The following is a 27,529-nucleotide window of genomic DNA, read 5'->3' on the forward strand; positions in this document are numbered from 1 at the left end:
GAGTTGGAGCTGCAAGGCTGCCCCTCTGGCACTGCGGACAGGAGCTGTGCCTTCTGAGCCCTAGAAGTCTTGCCAAGTCCTAGCATTGCCTTAGCAACAATCCCATTATTACACCTCAACTTTCCCTTTGGTCATTTTGAGGTCCTGAGGACTTCTGTTTTCTTCTCATTGCTACTGGTAACCAGAGCTTTGACAATAAGGGCTGGACAGTGGCCCTGCTGTGAGAAGAGAGAAAAGGAACGGGGCTGAGGGAAGGACGAGAGACAAGATCCAGAGGGTGCTGCTCCCTTGGGAGTGAGTTCTGGGTGGGAATTGTTGGGGGAAGTTTCCATGAGGCTCCCGGATGCTTGGGAGCTGGGGAGGATACAATGAAAGGAGGCAGGAGAACAGAATACCCAGATGGGGCGTGGAGAGGAATGTCCTCACATTTGTCACAGAGCAACCCTATGTGGCCCTTCAGGCCAGATTTTATATTATAACAGTAGTAATAATAGCAATACATTGCATAGCTCTAAACACTTTAGGTATATTAGCTGGTTTAATGATCATAACTCTGTGAAGAAACTGAAGCTCAGAGATGTTAATTACTGTCTAAGGTAGACCGAGTAAGGAGTAGAGAAGGCTTTGCACCTAGGAAGCTGGCTCCAGGATCCATGTGCTTAGCACTGAGCTGTCTCCCAAACTGTTGGTAAGAGAGGACGTGCATCCATAAACCCTGGATTATGTGTTTCTTTGTCCCAGCAATTCTAATCTGTTCCATCTCTATGTTTGGTTTAAGATAGAGAAGGCGAGGGAAGGATATTGTCTTGGTGCCTGTGAATTCCAGGTGAGAAGGAATGAGGGAGGAGGGAGAGCCCCAGGGGCTGAAGGGTTCTGGGATGGCTGACATGCTGGCTGGACTTGGGAGGACGAACTGACCCGCATTTGAGGGAATGCTGTCTTATTAGATCTGAAGGCGATGCTATTGGATCTGGGTCTTTCCTCATCAGCCCACTCCTGGAAATGGTGGGCAGCTGGAGCCAAGATGACAAAGGGGAAGATTAGAGGCAACTGAGACCTAAGTCCTGGACCTGGAAGGTGAAAAGGTGAGTCTTGTTTGAAACTGCGTCTCCCGGGCCCGCTTCAGGGCCTGAGCTTTCAGCCAGAGTTGTGGGCACACACTTTATTTTTAAAGGTAAAACATTGATTGTTCTGGAGACAAGAAACTCACCTTAGCTGTGAACTAATGCCCCAGTTGAGATAGGGATCAGTGTCTCCGTGCCTTTCTAACCCCTGGGCAATGTTTTATAGAAATTACCTGTACCACCGGTTGCTATAGTTACCTCTTGTCTAGGCTTCAAGAGGAGAAATATCTAACCAGGCCTGTTAGCAGGAGAGAAATAGGTGCTGAGGTCTGACAAACAAGAGTAGGACATGCAGAAAAATCTTTATCCACACGGCATCAAGTTTTAGAGTATCTACCCTATTCACAAGCTGGTGATCGTGCATCTCCACCTCCCCTTTGTATGGGCATCAGCCCAGTTCACAGGGGTGAGCCTGGCACAGCCATGTTTGAAATAGGTGACCACATTACCATGGTTGTAACTATTTGGACCATGGTGAACACCTGACTCAAGCTTGGACAGCCAGATTCTCTCGCCTGCAAATTGGGCTGAAGTTTCCCAGCCAGTCTGTCTGGATAAATGGCAGGCCCTGTGCTATGTAGGCATGGAAGCCTAGGGCCTGTTTTCTATCCTGTAGAACAGAAAGCAGGTGTGTGGAGGGAGAGTAAGCCTACTTGCAGAGGGAGCAGAGAGGAGGGGAGAAGATCTTGAGAGGTTTGCAGTTCTTGGCGCTTATTGAGGCATGATTGCACTCCTGCCTTAGTTTTTTCTTTCTTTCTTTTGATGACGATTGTTGCTATTATTAGCCCTCAGTGGCATGAATTACTTTGTGTTACTTGTCACTAAAAACTTATACTCTGCTCTAAAATTGTTATGGGCTGAGGGGTGTGTGTGTGTGTGTGTGCTTGTTCATACGTTGAAGTCCTAACCCCAGGACCTCAGAATGTGACTGTAGTTGGAGACAAGGTCTTTAAACAGGCAATTTGTTTAAAATGAGGTCATTAGGGTGGGCCCTAATCCAGTGTGACTGGTGTCCTTATAAGAGGAGGAGATGAGGACACAGACACACACAGAGGGAAGACCACGTGAGGACCCAGGGAGAAGGCTAGCCATCTACAAGCCAAAGAGGAGGCCTTCAGGAGAAACTGAACTTTCTGATACTTTGACCTTGAACTTGCAGCCTCCAGAACTGTGAGAAAATAAGCTTCTGTTGTTGGCATCACCCAGTCTGTGGTGCTTTGTTACAGTGGTCCTAGCAAACCACACAACCGCTCTGCGAGATGCGAGCTCTAACTCGCCCTCCCTCTGCCCCTGACAAAGCAAACGCAGTCGTAGAGGAACTGTGGGTTCTTTTCTTAATGGTGATCCTTAAAGACAACAACAAAAAGATCTTTCACCTTGGTTAGATAGTAAGCCAATAACTGGCATTCAAGAACCCTAAAGGAGTACAGCTCTCGAGAAATACATCTCCTTAACGCTCTTGTTTGGCTTAAATTGAAAGTGTTCAGCTTCATGTCTTCCCAAGGAGAGATACCTGCTAAGCTTTAATTTTACATGGGAAAATGATTGTTTTTTCTAATTGGAATGAAGAGGGACTCTTTCTTCAATTTGTTTAAACCTTGGTGAGAACAAGGCCAGCCACTTTGCAGCAGGTCCCAGGGCCTGCAGATTCTTCCCATTGCCCTTGAGTTCTGAGGTCAGTGTACGAAAAGGCTTTTCCAGCAATTATCATCACATTAGAGAATTACGTAGAGAAAACTATTCAGGTCTTGGTCTTAATCAGGACAAAGTCTTTAGGAAAATGCTGTTGAGATTTCAAAAAAAAATAAATGAGAGGAGAGGGGAAGGTCAAGGGTGGATAGAAGAAGCAAAAAGGTGTTGATTTAGCTGAACTACAGTGGCGTTTGAAAGGTCCCTGAGCAGAGACAAGGTGCAGAGGACACGGGAATAGCTTGTAGGCTCAGAAACACAGCGTGTGCTACTAGAAACAGGCACTGAAAGAATCCTGGCCTTTGTATGTGTGCCCCGAGGCGGTTTCTCTGGAAGGGAGGGGAGAGAGAGGTGGGACTTCAGGGCATTTTGTGATGTCCTTGTGTTTCTGTGGGGTAGCATTGGGTACTACTGGAATAGACATGGCAAATAAGTTTCAACTCATACGCAGCCCTGAATATTTGGAACATTATCTCCCTACGGGGCCGTGTTGAGATCGATTCTGAGGGTGCTTTCTGATTTGGTGGGAGAGGGTGTCAATCAGGGATGATGAATCAATACCTGAATGCTGTGCACGTGTGCCACTCAGGACATCAAAAGTCACAAACTGATGGCCTGAGGGACAATGGGGCCTGTGACAGGTTTTGTTCGGCCCAGGTGGTTTCCTAAAATAAAAAAATCTGAGCTAGACCTTTAAAAGTGGACAGATTTAAATTTTTTTAAAATCACATTTTCAACTTCTCTTAAAAAATCGTAAACCTCAGCAATACTGCTTATCCCACATGACGACAGGATGGAGCTGGGCGTGGCTCAGTTCAAGCCTGGCCCCCCGGGACGTCAGAGCGTGTGAGCCCAGGCTACTTATGGCCTTCTCTGGACTCAGGGATCGTGTGGCTGCAGACTGAGGAAGTGGTCAGCAGATGACGTCGCAAGTCAGAAAGGACTGAAACGTCAAGACCGTTCCGGCCTAAGAGGCAGAGAAGAGGGCAGGCGAGTGTGGCAAAGGCGGTAGGTCGCTCAGACGGTGTGTGAGACCAAGACCATGCACCACAGCATTTCCAGATAAGCGGTGAATGCGGTCTTTTCGGGAGGGGTGGGCAGCCTGAGGTTCTGCAAGGATGGAGCTATGACTGGCGAAAGCTGAACCCTGAAGTCTTCCTAATGGTCTACTGCGCTACTTCTGGGCATCACCTTTTATGGGTTGGGAATGAGACATTTCATCAAACTACCAGTTTATCTTTTTAGAAATTTTTAATGGAGTCAGCAGTACAGATGATCCCGCTCCTCTGAACCCCAGAGCCGCGCATCCAGCTGTCAACTTGCCATCCTCACTGTGTCAAAGGTACTTCAAACCTGAGTGTCCAAAACGAGACATACTTCCCTCCCAAATCCGGTCCTTTCTGGTGTCTATCTCAGGGAGTAGCACCTCCCTTCCTTCAGCTATGAAAACCGGGGACCTCTTGCTCGTTACCTGCCTCCTCGCCGTCTCTTGTCCAATCATTATGAAGCCCTAGTAATTTTCCCCGTAAACATCTGTTGACTCTGACCCCTTCTCTTTGGCTCTACTGCTCTCAGAGTCCTCACTTCCATCGCTTTTTGCCAAAACCATGGGAAGTTCTCCTAAACTCGTCTCTCACACCCTCTCACCACGCTCCAAATTTCCCTTCACACGGCGGCCACAGCCAGCTTTACAAAAGCGAATCCATCACGTCTCCTGCTTCAAACAGTCCAACAGCCTCCTGTCGTTCTCAGGATGCAAGCCTGCTTTCCTCTGCACACACTTGCATCCTCAAAGGCTCGGCATTTGCTCCTTACATGGCTTGTCGTCTTCCCCTTCCTCTTCCTTAGAAAATCAATCTTCGTAGGAAAGCAAGTCACTCCAGCTCCCCGCCCACGGCGTGACTGGGTACACGCTTCTCTAAGGGATGAAAAATGGACACAAGTCATTCTGCTTCTCTTTGGGTAGCGTTGATTTTTAGCTTCTTCTTTCAGTACTTGCTGCGACGGCTGCAGTCAATTCCAGACGTTTCCTGCTGCTTAAATGTCAGCAGCTCATCTTCACTTCCAGCTGCTGGACGAGTAATTGTTTCACGTGCTTGAACTGAATAGTGATCAAGTAGCCTGGGGCCAATTTGAGAGTCAGCTTTCCAGTCCTCCTGGAAGCAAATTTTAGACACGTCTTGTTTTGGTCATCTCAGCTTCAGAGGTCCGGCTTCCTCCGAGTTGACTTTTTTGCTTGTCTTGGGAGGTCAGATCCTGAACCCTGAGGAGCCATTCCGCGCTGATTAGGAGAAGTGGATGACAGTCTGTGAGGTGCTCTGTCCAATAGGGTAGTCACTCGCTGTATGTGGCTATTTAAATTTATTAAAATTAAATGGAATAAAAAATTTAGTTCACAGCTGCAGTAGGCACATTTCAAAGCCCAATACGCACATGTGGCCAGCAGCTGCCATATTGGACAGCGAACTCACAGGGTATCGTTGCAGAAAGTTCTCCGGGACAGCATGCTCTGGGGTTTCCCACAGAGGGAGTCCTCGCTGGACAATGTGGTACACCTACAGCAACACGTTTTCTTTCAATTAAAAAGAATCAGTCTCCTCTTATTTTAAGTGACAGTTGCTGTCATTTTGCTGTCATGGAAAGTGAATCCGTGGTCACTTGTTCTGGAGAGGAAGAAGCAGGTCAAAGGGCCACTGAATTTGGAGAGGGAGCTCCCTCTAAAGGTCCTAGGGGGATAGGGGGAGGGGGGTTTGGGTGGTTTTTTACCCCTCTAACATGCTGGCTCCCATGTGGACACACACAGGATCATCATGTGATTTGTGTCCACAGGAAAACTCAGTGCAGGGCTCTTTTCACTTTGCCATAGGATTGGGCTGACGGTTAAGGAGGAAAAGGAACAGTCATCCTACTGGGAATACGACAACTAAATGTGTAGCATGTGGCACCTTCCAAAAATTCCTGCCTCTGTCACAGCACCTCCATTCATTTCCTGAAGTACTTTTTACTTGTAAGTTGCTTTCACATCTACACTCTCATTTTGTTGCCGTTTTTCCCCTTTTGTTTTCCTTCTGAGGCTGTAGAAAAGGGGGCAATTCTATTTTGGTGATTGGTGCAGGCAGGTGATTAGATTACGTTGTAGTGCAGCTGAATGATTGCTCTGGTCTTCCTGAGATTAGTAAGGAGAATAGTAACAGCCAATGTTTATTAAGTGTTTTCTCGGTTCCAGGCTTTGTGCTAAGGGCTGTAGATGGTTGATCTCTTTCAGCACTTCAGAAAATCTCTGAGGTGGTCTCCGTAGTGGTTAAGAACACAGAGCCCCACCCTGGCCCCACCATTTATCAGTTGCGCTTCAATTTCTTAATTAAAGGCAGTTCGTGGTGTTTACTTCACTACTTAAAGGATTAAGTGAGTTACATGGAATCCACTTAGAATAGTGTTTGCATGTAAGAAACACTCAATAGTTATTCTTACTATCATTATCCCTGTTTTTATTGGTGAGGAGATGCATTTAAGGAGCTTTGAGGAGGTTAAGTAACGTTCCCAGGGCCAGATAGTTAGCAAATGGAGGAGCTTGGGCTGGAACCAATTTCATTCTGATGCCAAAATCCCAGCGATGCCTTGCTAATGCGTTTGGCTATTTCCAGTGATGTCAATATGTTACCAAGCATGATAATGTATATGGAAGTGGTTTAAAAATTATTTAGTCCTGGTGAGATTATCATAATCATCACTAACAAAAAAGGACTATGTGCTAACTTTGTCTCGGATTTATAACACTGCCATTTTTTTTTTCAAAGAAGTGAATTCACTTTTTTAGCTACTTAAAAAGGGATGTTATCTTGTCTGTGACTTTGAGCAGAGGTGCTCGAGGGTTTCCAATTTGTGCTAAAATAACACATTTTCTGAGTCGTCCTGAAGAGCAGGGATCTGGCCTTTGTAGAAGCGAGGATAGCAATTAGGATTTCAGAGAATCCTAGGTACTGGTTGGCAATTATTTTGAACAAAGATTTTTTGATGCTGATGATTTTAGACACTGAATTGGGCACCAGGCATACGAAATAATATAAACACAGTCCCTACCCTTAAGGGGCACAACATTTATTGGAAAACAGGATCTATAAGCAAATGTTTGGAGAATTCGGCTTCATGGAAGGGACACTTAATCCAGGTGTTGATGGATGAGTGAGTTTTCCAAGGAGTGTGGAAAAGGCATTCTATGGAAGAAGGAGAAAGAACAAACCACAGAGGCCTGGAGAAGTATTTTTTGATTAGATTATCAGTTGTTTGGAAGGCTCGAGTTCAGGGCACACAGGGACAAGTTTCTGGAGATGAACTTGGACAGGCAGGCTGCACTGAGAATCACGCTAAGAAATCTGGACCCTCTTCCAGATGCTAGGGACTACTGAAGGTATTAGTCAAAGGGATGACTCGATCAGCCTTGTGTTTTAGAAAGGTAACTTGGCACTTGTATGGAGGGCAGCTGGAGGAGGGGTGGGCCCGAAGTCAGCAACAACAGTTAATGAAAGATTTTGCATAGTCCACGTGAGAATGACAAGGGCCTGAATGTTGAGGGAGAGACTGGATTTAAGAATCATTTCAGGGGGCTGGCCCCGTGGCCGAGTGGTTAAGTTCGCGCGCTCCGCCGCAGGCGGCCCAGTGTTTCGTTGGTTCAAATCCTGGGCGCGGACATGGCACTGCTCATCAAACCACGCTGAGGCAGCGTCCCACGTGCCACAACTAGAAGGACCCGCAATGAAGAATATACAACCATGTACGGGGGGGCTTTGGGGAGAAAAAGGAAAAAAATAAAATCTTTAAAAAAAAAAAAAAAGAATCATTTCAGGGGCCGGCTCCGTGGCCGAGTGGTTAAGTTTGTGCTCTCCACTGCGGCGGCCCGGGGTTCGGATCCTGGGCATGGACATGGCACTGCTCGTCAGGCCACGTTGAGACGGTGTCCCACATCCCACAACTAGAAGGACATGAAACTATGATATACAGCTGTGTGCGGGGCCGGGGGCAGGGGGTGGGGGGCGGTTTGGGGAGATAAAGCAGAAAAAAAAAAAAAAAGATTGGCAACAGTTGTTAGCTTAGGTGCCAATCCTTAAAAAAAAATATAAATCATTTCAGAGGAAAAATGGGCAGAACGTGGTGACCAAAAATAAAGAGCTAGGGAAGAGGAGTTCAAATGCATTTACAGTCAAATCCGTTTCCATGTGTTGCATAATGAGATTTCAGCCAATGGTGAACCACATACAGATCGGTGGTCCCATAAGATTATAATGGAGCTGAACAATTCCTGCTGCCTAGTGACATTATAGCTGTCGTAACATCGTAGCACAATGCATTAGTCACATGTTTCTGGTGATGCTGGTGTAAACAAACCTACTGTGCTGCCAGTCGTGTGAAAATATAGCACATATAATTATGTACAGTATGTAATACTTGATAATGATAATAAATGACTATGTTACTGGTTTATGCCTTTACTACACTAAGCTTCTTATCATTATTTTAGAGTATACTCTTTCTACTTATATAAACAAAGTTTACTGTAAACCAGTATTTCATGTTACTCCAACAGCAGCCTCATACATCTCGTGTTTACTGCGTCTCTTGAGTGCAGCACTTTCTCTTGTGCTTGATTTGGTCTTGTGTTGTTTTGTTCATCGTGGCCCCTAAGTGTACAAAATCCACTGCTAATGTTGCCAGTAAGAGGCCATTTTGAGTGATTGACCTGGAAACAAAATTAAAAGTGACTAAGGACTATGAAGGTGGAAAATCAGTGATGGTTATTGCTCACCAGTCAGGCATGTCCCATCCACCATAGCTACGATCTTGAAGAACAAGAACAAAGTGATAGAAACTGTTAAAGGATCTGCTTCATGGAAGGCAATAAGACCAACGAAAATTCGAGAAGGGTCTGTATCAGACATGGAGAAACTTCTAGTGACCTGGATTGATGACCAGACACCGAAGCACATCCTTCTTAGCACCATGAGGATCACGGCCAAAGCAAAAATTTTATTTGCAATGTTGAAAGAAAAGGCTGGACCCGAATACCATGTTGAATTTGCCACTCGCTCTGGGTGGTTAAATGATTCAAGAATCATTATTCATCACGTAATGTGAAAGTAAGTGGTGAGTCTGCGAGCACTGATGTGGAGGAAGCCAAAAAATTTTCAGAAACTCTAGATAAGCTGACTGTGGAGGGAAATTACTTGCCAGAGCAAATATTTGATATAGATGAAATCTTCCTATTTTGGGAATAGAAGCCTGAAAGGACTTTCATGCATAAGGAGGCCATATCAGTGCCAGGTTTCAAGGCTTCTAAGGCCAGGATAACAGTCTTGCTTGGGGGGCAATGTTGCAGGCTGCAAATTGAAACTCTGTGACCTGGCACAGTGGGAGCCCCCGGGCCTTCAAGCACATTGACAAGCACACACGGCCAGTGCACCCCAGGAGCAGTAAGAAGTCAGGGAGGACCCAGCTCTTCTCCCGACTTACCCTCCTGAATTGCTATGCCAGAGAAATGGAGAAGTACTGTTTGGAGAGTAACAGACTTTTAAAGATTTCGCTTATGATTGATAATGCTCTTGGTCATCCTCCTTTTATTGGTGATCTTCCTCTCAATATCAAAGCAGTGTCTCTCCCTCCAAACACCATCTCTTTGATCCAACCAACGGATTAAGGAATTATAGCAGCTGTTAAGGCCTGATACCCGAGGAGGACCTTTGCCCAACTGCTGCAACTGAGGAAGACACTGAGAAGAGACTGATGCAATTCTGGAAGGATTCCAGCATCTGTGACGACATCAAGAACCTTGCTCGGGCTTAGGGTGATGTCACCAAGGAATGTGTGAATGCCATCTGGAACAAGACACTCAAGAGGTTCGTCCATGGCTTCAAAGGATTGGACAAGTATGAGGAGGCTGCAAAAATCAACAAGGCTGTGGTTGAGATGGCAAACAACTTGAACCTGGGTGAGGATGAGAATGACACTGAGGGGCTCCTACAGGTGGTCCCCGAGGAGTGGACTGATGAGGAATTGTTGGAACTGGAACAGGAACACACAGCTGAAGAAGAGGCAAGAGAAAAGGAAACTGAAGGAGAAAAAGAAGATGAATCCCCAAGAAAATTCACAGTGAAGGGTTTAGCAGAAGCTTTTGCAGACCTCAACAAGCTCCTTAAAAAGCTTGGAAACACTGGGGCTGGCCACTTGTCGAGTGGTTAAGTTTGTGTGCTCTGCTGCGATGGCCCAGGGTTTCACTGATTTGGATCCTGGGCACAGACATGGCACCGCTCATCAGACTACATTGAGGCGGTGTCCCACATGCCACAACTAGAAGGACCTGCAACTAAGATGTACAACTATGTGCTGTGGGGATTTGGGGAGATAAAGCAGAAAAAAAAAAAAAGATTCGCAACAGTTGTTAGCTCAGGTGCCAATCTTTAAGAAAAAAAAAAAGCTTGAAAACATGGACCCCAATATTGAAAGGTTTTTTTTTTTTTTTTTTTTTTTTTGAGGAAGACTGGCCCTGAGCTAACATATGTTGCCAATCTTCCTCTTTTTGCTTGAGGAAGATTATCCCTGAGCCAACATCTGTTGCCAATCTTCCTCTTTTTGCATGTGGGACGCCACCACAGCATGGCTTGATGAACAGTGTGTAGGTCCACGCTTGGGATCTGAAACTGTGAACCCTGGGCTTCTGAAGCAGAGCATGTGCAGTTAACCACTACACTAATGGGCTGCCCCTGAAAGCTTTCAGTTAATAGAGAGGAATGTTCATGGTGCATTATCTGCTTACAAGCAAATCTGTGATGAAGAAAAGAAACAAATCAAGCAAACCACCATGGACATTTCTGAAAAGAATGACACCTCCTTTAAAAGAACTTCAGGCAGGTTCTTCAGGAGGCGTTCCAGAAGAAGGCAGTGTTATCACAGGAGGTGACAGCTCTATGCATGTTATGGCCCCGAAGACCTTCCAGTGGGACAAGATGTGGAGTGGAAGACAGTGATATTGATGATCCTGACCCTGTGTAGGCCTAGGCTAATGTGTGTGTTTGTGCCTTAGATTTCTTTTTTCCTTTTTTTTTTAGTGAGGAAGATTAGCTCTGAAGTAACATCTGTTGCCAGTCTTCCTCATTTTTTTTCTTTTTGCTTGAGGAGTATTTACCCTCAGCTAACATCTGTGCCAGTCTTCCTCGATTTTGTATGTGGGTCACCAGCACACCATGTCTTGACGAGCAGTGTAGGTCCACGCCCAGGATCTGAACCTGTGAACCTGGGCGCTGAAGTGGAGTGTGCTGCATTTAGTCACTACGCCACGGGGCCGGCTCCTGGGTCTTAGTTTTTAACAAAAAAACCTTAAGAAGTAAAAAATAAAACACGAAATTTTAAAAATAGAAAAAAGCTTATAGAATAAGGATCTAAAGAAAGAGGATATTTTTGCACAGCTGTACAATATGTTTCTGTTTTAAGCAGTTTTATTACAAAAGAGTCAAAAAGTTAAAAAAATTAAAAAGTTTATAAAGTAAAAAAGTTACAGGAAGCTAAGGTTAATTTATTATTGAAGAAAGAAAAATATTTTTAATAAATTTAGTGTAGCCTAAGTGCACAGTGTTGATAAAGTCCAGAGCGGTGTCCAGTGACGTCCTGGCCCTCACATTCACTCACCGCTCTCTCACCGACTCCCCCGGAGCGACGTCCAGTCCTGCAAGCTCCATTTGTGGGAAGCACTCTATACAGAGGTGCCATTTTTTTTTTTTTTACTTTTTAGTGAGATTATGATAGTTTACAACCTTGTGAAATTTCAGTTGTACATTATTATTTATCAGTCATATTGTAGGTACAGCACTTTGCCCCTTGTGCCCACCCCCCACGCCCCTTCCCCCTGAATCACTAATCTGTTCTCTTTGTCCATGTGTTTAATTTCCACCTATGAGTGGGGTCATACAGAGATTGTCTTTCTCTATCTGGCCTATTTCACTTATAATACCCTCAAGGTCCATCCATGATGTTGTGAATGGCCCGATTTTATCCTTTTTTATGGCTGAGTAGTATTCCATTGTGTGTGTGTGTGTGTGTGTGTGTGTGTGTGTTTATCATATCTTCTTTGTTCAATCCAGATGCACCATTTTTCAATCTTTTATCCCATATTGTTAGTGACGTCTAGATATGTTTAGATACACAGCTGCTTACCATTGTGCTACAATTGCCTACAGTATTCAGCACAGTAACATGCCATACAGGTTTGTAGCCTAGGAGCAACAGGCTATACCACATAGGTGTGTAGCAGGCTATACCATCCAGGCTTGTGTAAGTGCGCACAATGATGAAATTGCCTAACGATGCATTTCTCAGAATGTATCCCCGTCATTAAGTGACACGAGCCTGTACTTACAGCTTCCTGTGCTGTAACTCTGTGCTAAGCACTCAAGATACAAAAACAGTTAAAGAATGGTTCCTGTATTTAAGTAGCTGGAAGGACAGGCAAGTATACTGATAAATACATGCAATGTCATGCATGCAGTGATACACATGTGTGCAGAAATAGTACACAAGAGGCCTCCAAGAATGCTTCGAAGTTTTCTAGCTCCAGGGACTTGGTGGCCATCGATGTGTGTTTGGATCAGAGAGGAGAAACGGAAGAGGAGTAGGCTTCTCTCCAGGCATCGGTTTGATGTTCATGAAGCAGTTGGAACTTAAAGATATTCCAGCAACAGTCAGTCACACTCCAGCTCATCCTGGATTTGCAAGAGTTACAGAAAAAGGAGAAAATAGTAGTTGTTTTTAAAAAACCATGCTGGCATAATGTTTCTCCTTTTAAATGTTTTTGTTATGAATATGAAGAGAGAGAGACTATTAATTCCCTCTTTATCTCCCACAGTCCTAACTTGAGTTTTAAAAATTCATCCTGCACTAATTACAAGGGTTCTATCTATTCACTCTGAAAACTTCTGGTTCACTTCTTATTTTTTTAAAAATAGAAATTGCACTGAAGGCTAATCTTGTTTTTGTTTTTCAGGCAAGAGGATGATATCCTACGAGGGTCTCATGATCACCTTCTAAAGGTCAGATGATGTTTACCTTACAGTGACCTTACCTAATGTGGATGCAACAGGGCTCCATGGGTAGAAGGGGTTTATGCAGAACATTGCACAGTTCGCAAAGATTAATGAAAGAAGCAAATGCAAATGCATTAACTTAACCAACTCTCTGGAAAGCGAGTTTAACCAAAGGTAGAGATGAGTATAATATCAAAGCTAACTTAGAGACTATTCTGAAGTCTGTACTGTTCTTTTTTAAAAAAAGAATAGAAATTTCTTCTAGGGAGCTCAGAGAATTTGTCCAATACTGTTCCAGTTTCAGCTCTCATCTGGAGCCTGTAACGTGCTGGTTCACTAGAGAACATTACCAGCCCTGATGTTAGGAATCAAGGATGATGTACGGTTATAGGTTTTCCATACAATAGTGGGAGAGAAGTTTTATGCATTGCTGTGTTGAGGGGGAAAGAGAGTGTAGCTTAGAAATGAGCATAAACAGATCTAGGACGTCGCTGTACGTGAGCATGAAGAAGGCGTGTGAAGCCAGCTGCCTTAGCATGGACCGGGGTTTCCACCCTTTTGGATCTCACTGACCTACTGAGTGCTGGGGTTTTGCAGGCAGGTAACCTTTTATTTTGCCAACACAAAAGCTAGCGTTTGCTTTTACTCTAATTTAGGAAAGGATGTTTTAACACGCAAGCGTGGGAAGGACTTTGTGGGTGATAGCCACGCATTCAACAAAAGCCACCGCTGGACTCCAGTTCCCAGCCTTGCAGTTGGATGGACCGTGGGGATGTGGCGGAAGTGAGGCTCACCTCTTGCTGTCCTGGCCCACAAAAGCCTCCCACAATCCTCCTCTCTTTTGTTCCCCAGGTAAGGAAGTGGTGCTCAGGTGACATTGATAGGCTTAGCAAAACAAAACAACCCCAAAAACATGAGCAAATGAACAAAACCCCAAAACAAGACCACAAAGGAGCATGTCTCTTATCCCCTCTCCAGCCTTGCGGTCTCCTTCTAGCACCTCCAACTGGCAGAACTTTCAGGAAACAGTTGTCAAAGCTGAATGTGGTTTGCAGAATTCCAGTTCCAGCCCCATAAAGCTGGATGTAAAAAGGTAGGTTTTTGAGAAGAGTGACAATAGCTTAATTACCAGCACAGTAAGAAGTATACTTTTATTGTATTGTATTGTATTGTATTGTATTGTATTGTATGTTACAGCAGCTAATCAAAACAGTTTCTCCAAATAAATTTAAATTGATTAAATTTAATTTCATGAAACCCAGTACATTTTCCTCCTTTTTTTCTTACTTCGTTGGGCATTTGGTGAAATCTTACCTGCGGGCACGGTGCATGGGGCGGTGTGTGGTAAGCACTGGTGCACATTTCTCTGCCCTCTCCTCCAAGCGTTTGTTTCTATGCTCAGATGTTCGCAGAACTGTGGGAGCGGGAGAGGAAGGAAGGCTCGTGGCTGCGGGCAGGAGCAAGGCGGAGGGTGGAAGAGGAAATCATGATTTGGTGCCAGTTTCCTTTGGACTTCTTGGATTGGGTTTAAATTCCTCTGGTTAGAGGCGTGGGAGTGAAACTGACCTGATTCTTGTGAGAAATCTGATTGAGGGTGTGTGATCAGTAGCTGACAGAATTATTCAAGAGAAGCTTTGGGGTCCAGGTGACAGAGTGTGGCATAGAGCTGAGGAAGAGTTAATATTCTGTATGTATTTTGGCAATGATCTGGCAGCCAGCAATTGAGGGTTTTGAGTACATCCCAAGAAGGCACATGAGCTGGCCTCAGCTCTTCCCTTCTCCTCTCCCACTGCTCCAACTATACTGGTCTCCTAGATATTTCTGGGACAGGTTTGCTCCCACCTCAGGACATTTGCACCTGCTATTCCCTCTGCTTGGGATGGTCTGACTTCAGATTCTATCAGCTCATTCCTCACTTCCTTGAGGTCTCTGCTCAAAATTTATTAGGAAGTCCTTTCCTTATTGCTCTGTATAACCTCCCATCTTTCCTTTCCCACCCACACTCATCCTGGACTCTAGTTGCCATCTGACACATTATATATTTCTTTCTTTATGGACTGTATCTCCACACTAGAATATAGATGCTATGAGAGCAGGGGTTTTGTCTATTTTGTTCACTTCTTTATCCCTGGGACCTAGAACAGTTCCTGGCCCATAATAAGTCCTTAATAAATATTAGTTGAATTAATATTGTTGATGGCACTTCTGACATGGATATACTGCTCATTCCCATGACCTTTCTAAAATATGCCTCCTGTTTTGTCAGTCCCTTATTTAAAACTCCTCAGGCGGTTTCTCTTTGCTTTCAAAATAAATTTCAGGCTCCTTTCAATGGCCTGCAAACCTTCCTCAAGCTATGTCCCCTAATATCGCCAGTCCCACCTATGGCCACTCATCTCTTTCTACTCTACTCCTCTGCCATATTGGAATACTTGCAGTGCCCAGTGGAGCCGTGGTCTCTCTGATCTCCTGAGTTTTGCACGTGGCCACTTTTCCTTTGAAGATACTTTCCACCCCTTTCATCCTTTAGGATTCAGCTTTAGACATCATTTCTTCTGGGAAGTCTTCTTACCCTCAAGGCCGGGTTAGTCCAACACTGCCCGATGTCTAGCTTCATCATGGCACCCATCGTGGTGCATTTTGATGGCCCAGTTTATTATCGTTTAGCATAAGACCGTCTCAGACCGCTCAGGCTGCCATAGCAAAATATCATAGACTGGGGGGCTTAAACAACAAAAATTTGTTTCTCACAGTTCTGGACGCTGGAAGTCTGGGATCAGGGTGCCAGCAGGGTTGGTTCCGGTGAGAACTCTCTTCCTGGCTTGCAGATGGCCGCCTTCTCTCTGTATGCTCACATGGCCTGTCCTCTGCGTGTGTGTGTGCATGGAGAGAGAGAGAAAGAAATATCTCTCTTCCTCTTATGAGGCTGCTGATCCGGTTGGATCAGGACCCCACCCTTATGACCTCTCTTAACCTGAAGTGCTTCCTAAAAGCCGCGTCTCCAGATGCAGTCATGTTGGGGAGTTAGGGCTTCAACATAATATGAACTTTGTCGGGGATACAATTCAGTCCATAGCAAAGACCTGACTTCGAATTGCATCAGTGTAAACATCAAACATCCATAAAGTAGGGACTAATATAAGTATTTCTAGAAGAAGGGATTTGAGAATGAAATGGGGAAGAAAGACAGATGAAGCTGATCAGGAACCCAGGGGAGAAACAGAGGTTCTGTCCAGCATATCTGCCCAGTGGGATGCTTGGGTCTTACAGGACTCTCCACCCAGGTCACAGTGAATGAGGGCAAGGCTCAGGATGTGAAGGCTGTGGCCATCTTTGGCATGTTTCAGACAGCGTTTGATATTGGAAAGACAAGTCTAGAATAGTGATAGCCCAGGATCCCATCAATTAACAAACAAGGAAATAAACAAGACCAGGGGGCCATCAGAGATCTACGAGGAGGGGCAAGATCCAGCCCTCAGAGGTTGGGACCAGGGGGTTCAGGACTGTGGAACCCCCCTTTTACTAAGGTGTTGGGCAGGGAAACAGAGAATCTGGGTCTCTTGTACCAAACACTTGTTCCCGGGTACTTGGTTTGGTAACGGGGAATCAGAGGAGAAGCTCAGCTAGGAAGGCCCAGGGGTGCTGTGTGCCATGGGTTACGAGGACACTCCTGGGAATCCGTCGCTGTGGGAGCCTAGCAGCTATGGCTGGCTCACTGGACCCTGGGATTGGAAACCTCACTTAACTCCTCGGGTTATTCCTATAGTCCTAAGGGCCTTTTTCCTTATGGTCATGGCATGCTGGAGTTTGCAGAGTAACCTACAAAAAGACAAAGAAAAAGCCATTTCATAAGAACTGGCAATCTTATGGTCATCAGGATGTCAAGAGCCTCCAGGGCAGAGAGCTGTGCACCCAGGTTTACAATGATCACAGAAGTCTCTTCTCAGGAGAAACCCCTTTTCTCCAATAGGAGGGAAGACTTCTGATGTCAAAACTTATGACACTCAAGGCAAATAGTATGTCCAGATTCCTACTGCCTCAGGCCTTCTACAGTCAAGACCCACACTGGGCTTCTGAGTATCTAATTGACTAACTTTTACAAACCATAGGGGAACATGAGGGGTTGTCAGGATGTCTTAACAGAGCTGTCTGTCCTAACAGAAGCAAGCAAGCGTTTATCTGTGGATTCGTAGGGCAATGAAATACTTCTGCCTCATTAACTACCAAATCCCAAGCAGTGGAAGGGATATGGGTAAGATTTCAAGATTGTTCCGAAATCGCTGTATGATTTGTTCCTACTCACTTTGTGGTTTCTGTCATTCTGATTTACTCCTCACAGCCGAGGCGCTCATAGATCATGATGAAGTTACATTATTCTGCAGGCAGCAGGGTGGCACAGAGATTAGGAGTCCTGGGTCTGTGACATTTGGACTTACGCTCTTGAAGTCTCAACTTTCTTGTCTGGAGAATGAGTTTAATAAGATGTGTCTGTTATAGGATTGTTAATAAGACGATGCATGTCCATGGCCACATAGTAACCATCCAATAAATGAGAGCTATTATCACATTCACGTCTCCCGTACTGGAGCCTACACTCCATGAGGACAAGAGATACACTTATTATCTCCTGGTCATCACACATTCTGTAGCACATATCATGTGGCCAGTGACTGTGCAATGGAAAAGGAAATATTGAACTTCCTGGACGACCTCAGGCCACACCTGTTCCTTAGCTCTCTGCTAAAAGGTGGAGATTTGGGGATCTCTCTTCAGTGACAATAACATGCATTCTAAAATATCTTAAAGTTGTGCAAGTGCAACCTAAAATTTTAGTACTCCATGATATTTCTTAGCATATACTACTGGTACGTAAACACTGAACTACTCTTTTGTTTTGTTTTGGTGAGGAAGATGGTCCCTGAGCTAACATCTGTTGCCAATCTTCTTCTTTTTGCTTGAGGAAGAGTGTCACTGAGCTAACATCTGTGCCACTCCTCCTCTATTTTGTATGTGTGGTGGTGCCGCAGCATGGCCTGATGAGTGGTGTGTAGGTCTGCACCTGAGGTCTGCACCCGTGAACCCTGGGCTGCCAAAGCAGAGCACGTGAACTTAACCACTACACCACTGGGCCAGCCCCTGAACTACTGTTTTAAATGATCTCAAACATTTTTAATCTTAGCAATAATTTAATTATTTTGACTTGTCTGTGCACAGCGGTTACCTGAGATACTTGTTAAGATGCAGAATCCTGGGCCCCATCACTAGAGATTTTGGTTCATTGGCCGGAAGTGGAGCCAGGAATGTGTATATTTCAAGAGTTCCCCAGGTATTTCGGATATAGGAGGGACTTGGACTAAACTTTGAGAATTACTGCTGAGTTCTCTCACACTCTGAACCACGCATGGGAAAAGCCATCCCCTCTGTGTCTGCTGTGGTTCAGCGGGGACAACAGAGCTGCGAAGAGTAGTGAGAACAAGAAGTGACTCTAGCAATTGGAACTTACACGGGTGGGAGGAGCTGAGGGAGTGAGTCTGGCAAGGGGTGGAGACCTGTGTCATTGCACATGACAGCCTGAAGCACTGGTGGTGAGAAGGTCATGAGCGGCCGGAAGTCCCACAGCCTGGGTGGGGCCGGCTGCTGAAGTGGCCCTGCAGGGGAGATCTGCTTGTGGACTTACTGACAGAGAAATCTGGGGAGCTGCTGCCTCTGGAAGTCAGCCTGGGGCTGTTCTTGTTGGTGGGGCCAGCGTCAGAAAGAGGAGCCCGCCACTCACATCTGCGTCTGTCTGTCACCACGCCTGCCCACTGTGATCCGAGAATAGTGACTTCTTCATTTCTCCCACAAGTTCCTCTTTTTGTCCCCTCTAACCCAGATCTGTACAGGGAAGAATCTTCTGGAGAACATAGTTTCCATCTTTAGTCACATGAACATAGCCCACTGCGACACCTCATTAGGATGCCCTAAAAATGAAGCATATGGCTCCCTTTCCATCCTGCTGCTTCAGGCCTCTGAGTGCTGGGGGTTCACGCCTTCTCTCGAGTTTCTGTGTATTTCAAGAGCACCGTGGAGAGAATTCCAACGTCTTTATTAGGGAGAACTTGCCACTCTTTGCAAACCTGAGTAAATTGGGCTTGTTGGAAGCATATGCACACTGAGCTGCATCCTTGAGCCAGCCTGCTGGTGATAAGTAATTTAAAGACGACAGATGTAGGTGTGACACGAGTGGAAGATGTTTAGAGTCATATCATCAGGAAAGTTAGCATTTTAGCATTCAGCCAGGCATATTTGCAAACAGGGAAACTCGTATGTTAGGTGTCTCTCACGACAGGCATCCCGCACCGCCTCAGAGGTGGTCTTTGTGAGTGGACAGCTCCAGGGCTGGGGGAAGCCTGTTTGCCCAGCGAAGGTGAAGGATGCCTCTAGTGGGCTGAGTAATAGCCCTTAGCATACCAGATCCTAATCCTTGGAACGTGTAAATGTTACCTTAGGGTCACAGATGGAATATGTTATAAAATTTTGTAATTTTTTATATTTGTAAAATATGTTACAGATGGAAAAACGATCTTTGCAGATGTGATAAAGTTGCGGATCTGGAGATGGGGAGATTATCTTGGCTTACTGGGTGCCTCCAAATGCCATCATGGGTGTTGGTGAGAGAGAGGCAGAGGGAGAATTGACAGAGAAGGGGAGGAGGCAACGTGAGCACGGAGGCAGAGACTGGAGTGATGTGGCCAGAAGTCAAGGAATGGAGCAGGCACCAGGAGCTGGACGAGCCGAGGGACCCATGCTCCCCTAGAGCCACCAAAGGGAGCGTGGCCCTGCTGGTCCTTTCTCTTCAGCCAGTGATACTCACTTTGAACTTCTGGCCTCCAGTACCATGAGAGAACACATTTTTTATTGTTCTAAACCACCAAGTTTGTGGTAATTTGTCACAACAGGCACAGGAAACTGATATAACATCTCTTTTCCATCCTCAGCTTCCCGTGCCCGGCCCCTTTGAATGGAACTCCCTTCTTGCTGCAATGGTGGGGCTGGCGGTGCAGGGGGACAGCCAGACTCCTGAGCCCAGAGCAGAGCAGCCACGACCTGCTCTTCATTCCCAAGGCATTTGACAGAGCACGAGCTGAGGCTGCATCCTGTTTGGTGGCTTTACTGCCCATAGACCCTGGGATTTTGGGTTAGTTTGCTTAGGCTGCTGTAGCAAAGTACCACACGCTGGTTAGTGCAAACAACAGGTCTGGAGGCCACAAGTCTCAGATCAAGGTGCGGGCAGGGCTGGTTTCTCCTGAGACCTCTCTCCTTGCTTGTGGATGGCCATCTTCTCACGGTGTCTTCACATGGTCTTCCCTTTGGATCTGTCTCTGTCTTAATTTCCCTTTTCACTAGTCATGTGGGATTAGGTCCCACTCTAATGACCTCTTTCTAACTCAATTACCTCTTTAAAGGCTTATTTCCAGACACAGTCACATTCTGGGGTCCTGGGGGTTAGGACTTCAACATACGAACTCGAAGGGCACACAGTTCAGCCCCTAACAGAGCTCATCTTCTTGTGCTGAGGTAGTTCTTGTGAAGGGCTCAGGGCTGTGTTGGGCACATAGTAAACGCTATATAAACAGTGAGTTATTCAATTATAGCACAATCATTTCTGTTCTCTCATACAGCTACAAACCACCGCATTTGTATGTACGTGACACGTCTATTATACATCTATAAATATGTGCACATTTCTGTGTCACCTTCCTTGGTAAAATTTTAGTGATTTCATTCAGGTAGTATTTCTGGGTGGTTTGTCTTCAGTTTCTGAGAATCCTTGGAGATATCTAAAATGTATGGCAAACCCTCTAAATTGTCATTGATTCATCAAAAATTTATTGAGAGTACTGTGCTGGCCTCTAGGCTACGATGTTGATCAACACTGGGCAGGTACAATTCAGTTAAAGGTCATGGTGAAGCAAGTACAATGTCCCAGAGGAGGCTGGAGGAAGGGTCTTGCCCTGGAATAAGCTTGTCTGCAAACTCTTTAACTTTCCCACCCATTGAGCAGGAAATGTCCGTGTCCTCTCCCCTCGAGTCTGGCCTGGTGCTGAGACTGAGTTGACCAGTAGAAGGTGGCAGACGTGATGCCTCACCCAGGAGTGCTAGCTCTAGGGGAAACAGCTGCCGTGTCCTGGGTCTGGCTGTTCCGACACTGCCATGCTGTGAGCAAGCTCAAGCCAGCTGTGTGGAGAGGCTGTGGGAAGACAGAGGCCCCATGAGCTCAGGTCATTCAGCCATCCCAGGGGATGCCAACATCAGAGTGAAGGAGCCATCTTAGATATTGCAACCCCAGCTTCACAGTGTAGAGAAGAACTAGGAATTCAACGGGAATCCAGAACCAAGGCCTCAGACATGTGGCCCCATCAAGTTGTCCCAGCCACCTCCAGTTATTCAGCCATCTCATAGTCATTGCAGCTCTGGTGTGCGCAAAGTCTTCACTTGCAAAATTGTAAGCTTCATAAAATAGTGGCTATATTACTACTTAGTTTCCGGGTGATATGTTACATAGCAATAGGTAACTGGAGCAGGACCCTAATCTAGACTTGGAAGATAATTAAGAAATCCTATATATCAGAAATCCAACATTAAAGTGCAGAACACCCACAGACACAGAATCTTCAGAGGATGCCTGCCTGCAAAATCCAGTCTCTTTCTTTCAGTGTGAAGGCTCGAGGTGAGTGCCTCTTTAGGCCTCAGGTCTTACGGTCCTTGCTCTGTTGATGAACTCTGTAGAAAGCGCTGATTTAGTTTCTTATATAAACTGCTACCTGTGTGGGGCCCGCAGGTCTCCTGGGGGCTGGTGCTGCAGTTTGCTACAGTGGCCACCTCCAGCTGCTCTGCGGGTCATTCCTGCGGGCTGCTTGTTCAGCCTTTCCTCCACGCGTGCTTCCGTGCTGCGGAATGCTACCTAATTCTGCTACCTAACCTGCTTCGCTAGAGGTCCTGCCCTTCCCTCTCTCGCTAATTATTTTTCTCTATCCAGAGCTCCTTTTTTTCTTTACTGGGTCCAAAGAGCCCTCGAACCTTCATTCCTCCAACTCGCCGTCATGCTACGTTGCAGAAAAGCAGCATGACAGAGAGATTCAGGCGCTGGCCCTGGAGTTAGACTGCCTGAGTCTGAAGCCTGATTCCGCCTCTTACGGAATGACCTTGCAGTCTCTGTGCTGCCATTATTCTCAACTACAAAGTGAGGGAAACGGCAGTGCCCGCCTCATAGTGTTGGTGTGAGGATAAAAGAGAGCATTCATGTAAGATGCACAGAACAGTGTCTGGCCTGGAGCAAGTCCCCAATAAATGCTGTTGACCTTTATTATTAATAACACGCATCTTGCAGTATGGTAATAACGTGCCTATTTATGGGTCTGCTCACTCGATTCTCAATTCCTTGAGGACAGATAGCATCTTGAGCACTGTCGCCTCCCTAACGCCCTGCACAAAGTGTGACATAGGTTAGGCGCTCAACAACTGCTTCTTGAGTGGGCGAAAGCCACAAAGACGATCGGAAGACTGTGTTCTGTCAGTGGAAGGCCAACAATATCCTCATAAGAGAGAGGCAGCGGACGGTGGACGGCAGCTTGATTCTGTAGAACGTACTCCACGTCCTTCTAAGAATCGAAAGGACAGAACACTGATTGGGAGGGTGAGTGTGAAACAACCGGATTCTCTGTGGGTTCCCGTGCATGGTTCACTGTTATGACCGTGTGCTTAAGGTGCCTGAAAACGTGAGGCTGTAATGACCAAGTTCCTGAAGAAGTTGGGTGTAGGGGTCTTGGACCTTTAACCCCTTGATTGTTCTCGAAGAGGCTGCATAAATGATTGGGAAACTATTTATTTTTACGTAGGACCCACCTTGTTTAAGAAAGAATTTAAAGCACATCCAGAGAATCTTGTAATAGCTCAGTGGGATAAAATAAAGGGAGGAAATTGAGTCTTAAGAAGAAGGTAGATGAAAAAGCTGGATGAAGTGGGAGTGAGGTTTGCTCCCGAAATGCTTGCTGTGCAGTCCTATACATTTTCCAGAGGTGGGTCACAAATTTGAAGCTGAACTTGCGACTAGTTTTTACGTGAAAACCATAAAATAACCAATTACATGAGTCACACTTTGGAATCATGATGTCAACAGCCAGCGTTTATCAAGTGCTTATTGGTGCCAGTGGCGGCTCTCAGCGCCTTGCGTGTGTTAACTCAGTCCTCGCAGCGGTCATAGGGGGTAGGCATTGGCCCAGCTCAGGCAGCCGGTTCACAGTTTTGAAAGCAGGCCGACCAAGAGTTGAAACCAGGCACCTTGGTTCCATGCTTTAAAAATCTACTGATTGTTTAAAACAAGAACAACTAAATCTCATATTAAGAACCTGGAAGAAATTCTTTCTGGTCCTTGAATTTCCCTGGGAATCTCATCTGAGAAGCATAGGAGACCCTGCAATCAAAAAGGAAATGGAGTGCACGCCCATCTATGGCAGTTCTCCAAGCCGACCCCAGATTAGCAGCACGAGCCTCGCCTGGGCACTGGTTAGACACGCACATTCTCTCCATGTCTCTTTCCAGGTCGACTGCATCAGAAGCTCTGGGCTGGGGCTCAGCAGTCTGCATTTGAACAGACCTTCCAGGGGCTTCTGAGGGCTGCTCAAGTTTGAGAACTGCTGCTCTAAGGGGTAAGAGGCTTCCGGTGCGGAAGGAGATGTCTGGCTTCTCATGACCTTGGTGAGGAGCTTCGGGAGGTAGAAAGCTCGTGAAATCATGGTGACAGCCTCAGAGACCAGAGGGTTGAAAGCTAGGAGGTGCCATAAAAACCAGTGACTCTGTTTCTGGCTAACCCATCAGGCTGTAGGGAGGGAATGTGGTAGTAACAGTAATGCCTCCTCATGCGAGTTAGAAACACAGAGTTTGACAAAGTGCTGTCCTTGTATTTTCCCTTAAGAGTCTTATACCACCAGTGTGAATTAGAGATTTTCATGTTGAGAAGATGTTACAGGGGAAGAATTAGAAGCTGGGGGAGTTTGGTTTATTCAGGGTTGTACAACTGATACATCTCAGAGCCAGGACTTGAGTCCAATCTCTTCTACTTCTGACTACTTCTCAACGCTTTTCTCTTCTTTCCACCTCCAGCCGTGCCCGCTGTCTTTCACCGGCATTGTTAAGTAGCGTCCTTACTGGTCTCCCTCCATTTACTCTCATCCTTCTCCATCCATTCTTCTGAGTCACTCATTTAACATTTACTCTTGGAACACCTTCTACCTGCCAGGTGCTGTTCTCAGTGCTGAATTACAGCAGAGATCAAACTCTCGGAGCTGGTTCTCATAGAGCTGGCATAGCAGCCACAGAGATCCTCCTGAGTTAACGTAGATCGTGTAGCTTTTGTGTTTAAAATTGTGTGTGGGCTTCCCATTGTATTTAGAGCACAATTCAAATATCTTGCCATGGCCCACAAGGCCTTCCTGATTCGTCCCTGGCTTTCTCGCCTACCTCATCTTCAGCTCTCCCCCTTGTCCCTCATGCTTCTGTGACACTGGTTGAGTCTCAGTTCCTTGAACACCCCCAAGAACCTCTCTAACCCTAGATTTTTGAACATCCCTTTCCATTGCCTGGAATACTCTTACGCTTGATCCTTGTTTGTCAAAATCCTTCTCATCCTTTTGGTCTCAAACTAAATGCCACCTCTTCAGAGAGGCCTTCTCCATCTGCCTTTGTCCATTTGGGCCACTATAACAAAATATCACAGACTGGTTGGCTTATAAACAGAAATTTATTTCTCACAGTTCTAGAGGCTGGAAGTGCAAGATCAGGGTGTCAGCATGGTTGAGAGAGGGTCCTCATCCTGCTTCATAGCTGGTGACTTCTTGCTGTGTCCTGACTTGGTGGAAGGGGTGAGAGGTCTCTGCGAGGTCTCTTTTATAAGAACAGTGATCCTATGCACAGGGCTCTACCCTCATCACCTAAGCATCTCCCAAAGGCCATCACATTGGGCATTATTTCAACATATGCATTTTGGGGAGACCCAAACATTCAGACCAAAGCATCATCCAACATGAAATATCCAAGATGGCTTCTTTACTCAAGTGTTGTCACCTGGCTGGAATGGCTGAATAACCAGAGCTCCCTGGGCCTCTCTCTCCCCACAGCCTCCCCACACAGCTGGCTTGACCTTGCTCACAGCATGGCAGTGTCGGAACAGCCAGACTCAGGACATGGCAGCTGGTTTCCCCTAGAGGACCATTCGAGGAGAGGATGCTGCTACTTCTTTAAAGCCTTGGTAAAGTGTTACTTCTGCCATATTCTACTGGTCAACACAGTCCCAGAACCAGGCCAGATCCAAGTGGAGGGGACGTAGACATCTCTTGTCAGTGTGTGGGGGCAATGTCAAAGAATTTGTAGACAGCCTTGTTCCATCACAGGGCCCTTCCTACAGCATCTACTGGCAGACTGCCTGCTTCACCATGACATTTAATCTGAATTGTAGCTACCCAGTCTTAGTCACATTGTAACCCCAGAGGCCAGCACAGCACCCTCAGTAAATCTGTGTTGAATGAGTGAATGAAAATTAAGAGGGTTTGCCCTATATTTTAGATATCCTCAAGGGTTCTGGGAAACAGGAAACAAGACATGAAACCCCATGAAGGACCACGTCTGTCTTGTTCGCTGTTGATTGCTCTGTGGGTGACACAGTCCCTGGTGCCTGTTTTAGGTTACCCCGCAGCTGTGTGTGGAATGAATGAGTGCCTGCGTGCATGCATGTGTGAGCCCAGTTCCACTGCTCTTTCAGTGGCACTAAAGCTGATTGTGTGTGAACCTCAAGGTGTTTTTCTGCAAAGCTGCAGAGCCCCCTCCAGGTCTGCCCTTCCTGGTCTCTTACCCTCCAGCCCCAGGGAGCTCGATAGCACCACATCCCCCAGCACCTTGCACCGTACTTCACACACGTGTTCTCCGATTCTTGAAGCAGGAGCAGGAGTGGAGCATTGTGAGTTTTAAAACATACTCAGCTCAGAAAAAACAGCCTTCAAAGCCAGGAGGTCTCTCAGCTGTGATGTTTAGACTTCTGGAGCCTATGCAGCCTTCTCTTGCAGGGCGCACCGGAAAAGAGGAAATTGGAGAAGGCTTTGGAGAAGGACGTGGAAAAAGCCCTGCGTGTGTGAAGCTCTTTTCTCCGTGCCCGGAGGAAATGCGAAAGGGGACCGTGTGAACATCTGTGGGAGCTACTGAGAGGCTCAGGATTAGCGTCAATGCCTGTTATGACATTCTGCCTTTCAGCTCAATAAAATGATTTTTTGTGAGGCTTTTTCCTTTGGTCAGTTTACTTTGAGTATTTTGGATTCAGGGTTTGCTTACAAGGGACCAGGGCAATTGCTTGTGAAGTAAGAGATTCTTCTGAATCTTTATCTTTGGTTTAGACTTCCCCTCTGAGCTTTAGGCCCGTATATCAGACTGCCTGCCATCGATCTCACCTGGATATCCCACAGCTGTGTCAAACTCCACTTACCCAAAATAGAATAAATTCTCTGTCCCCAGAAATGAGTTCTTCCTGCCATAGATCCTCTGAGGATCAAAGGCACCACTCTCTGTGCAGCCAGTCCCTTGAGAGAAGCGTGGACCTCATCCTCCAAGCTTCCCTAATATTGACGGCAATGGATACTGTTGACTGACAGCTTCCTGTTTTCAGGGCCTGTGCTAAGTGTTTTGTGGGCATTAACTCTCTTGGTCATCACTGCAGCCTACGACTAAGATGATGTTGCTATCTCCGTTTTACAGATGAGGAAACTGAGATGATTGCAAAAGGATCTTCTTGCCTGCAGTCCCTTTCCAGCCACAGTCTCTATTCACCAGAAGGCAGCCTGACTCCTTTTAAAAATGCAGATCTGGGGCCGGCCCCGTGGCCAAGTGGTTAAGTTCGTGCACTCCTCTTCGGCAGCCCGGGGTTTCACCGGTTCGAATCCTGGGTGCGGACATGGCACCGCTCATCAAGCCATGCTGAGGCAGTGTCCCACATGCCACAACTAGAAGGACCCACAACTAAAAATACACAACTATGTACCCAGGGGCTTTGGGAGAAAAAGGAAAAAAATGCGGATCTGATTGTGTCCTTCCCTTCCTTAACAACCTTCACTGGCTCCCCGATGTCCTCAGAATACAATCCACACCCTTAGCCAGGAGTACAGGGCCCTTCCTGACCTGGTCATTGAGCATCCGGTCATTTCTAGCATCTCCTACCTGCCCCTCGCCCCCCCCATGCACTGGCCATGCCGAATGCCTGCAACCTCTTGAAATAGGCATGTTTTCCCCTGGCTTCATTCAATTCTTTGTTCATTCTACAAATCCTCTGGGGGAACCCACCTTGTGCCAGGCCTGGTCTAGGACTGGCGATGAAGCTGTGAACAAAACAGATCAAGCCCCCGCCCTCATGGTGCTTGGATCCTAGTGGAGCTGTCAGATAATACACAGGCGAATAGCTAAATGTGTAACGTGCAGTCATAGTCCTGAGTGCTGTGTGGAGAAACAAGGCAGCGCGAGGGGCCGGAGGGTTCCGTTGTTTGTAGGATTGTCAGAGAAGGTGCTGTGCAAAGGCCCTGAGGTGGGAGCTTGCCTGGAATCTTTGAAGAACATGGAGGAGGTCAGTGTGGCTGA

General features: G+C 46.3%; 1 long non-coding RNA gene across 3 annotated transcripts; it reads left to right on the forward strand.

Annotated features, from left to right (window-relative positions):
- The first annotated feature begins 167 nt into the window (after window positions 1–167).
- Window positions 168–26,187, forward strand: LOC111776036 (uncharacterized). 3 transcript variants are annotated; one of them, XR_011423616.1, is made up of 10 exons: window positions 168–294; window positions 779–826; window positions 948–1,085; window positions 3,697–3,821; window positions 4,059–4,155; window positions 12,838–12,883; window positions 13,534–13,729; window positions 23,459–23,565; window positions 25,033–25,163; window positions 25,975–26,187. It is a non-coding gene; the product is annotated as an uncharacterized lncRNA (long non-coding RNA). The 3 variants fall into 3 exon arrangements; XR_011423617.1 differs by lacking the exon at window positions 4,059–4,155; XR_002812075.2 differs by lacking the exons at window positions 3,697–3,821; window positions 4,059–4,155.
- The last annotated feature ends 1,342 nt before the right edge of the window (window positions 26,188–27,529 follow it).

The sequence above is a fragment of the Equus caballus genome, chromosome 12 (assembly GCF_041296265.1).
Source record: "Equus caballus isolate H_3958 breed thoroughbred chromosome 12, TB-T2T, whole genome shotgun sequence".
Lineage (NCBI taxonomy): Eukaryota > Metazoa > Chordata > Mammalia > Perissodactyla > Equidae > Equus > Equus caballus.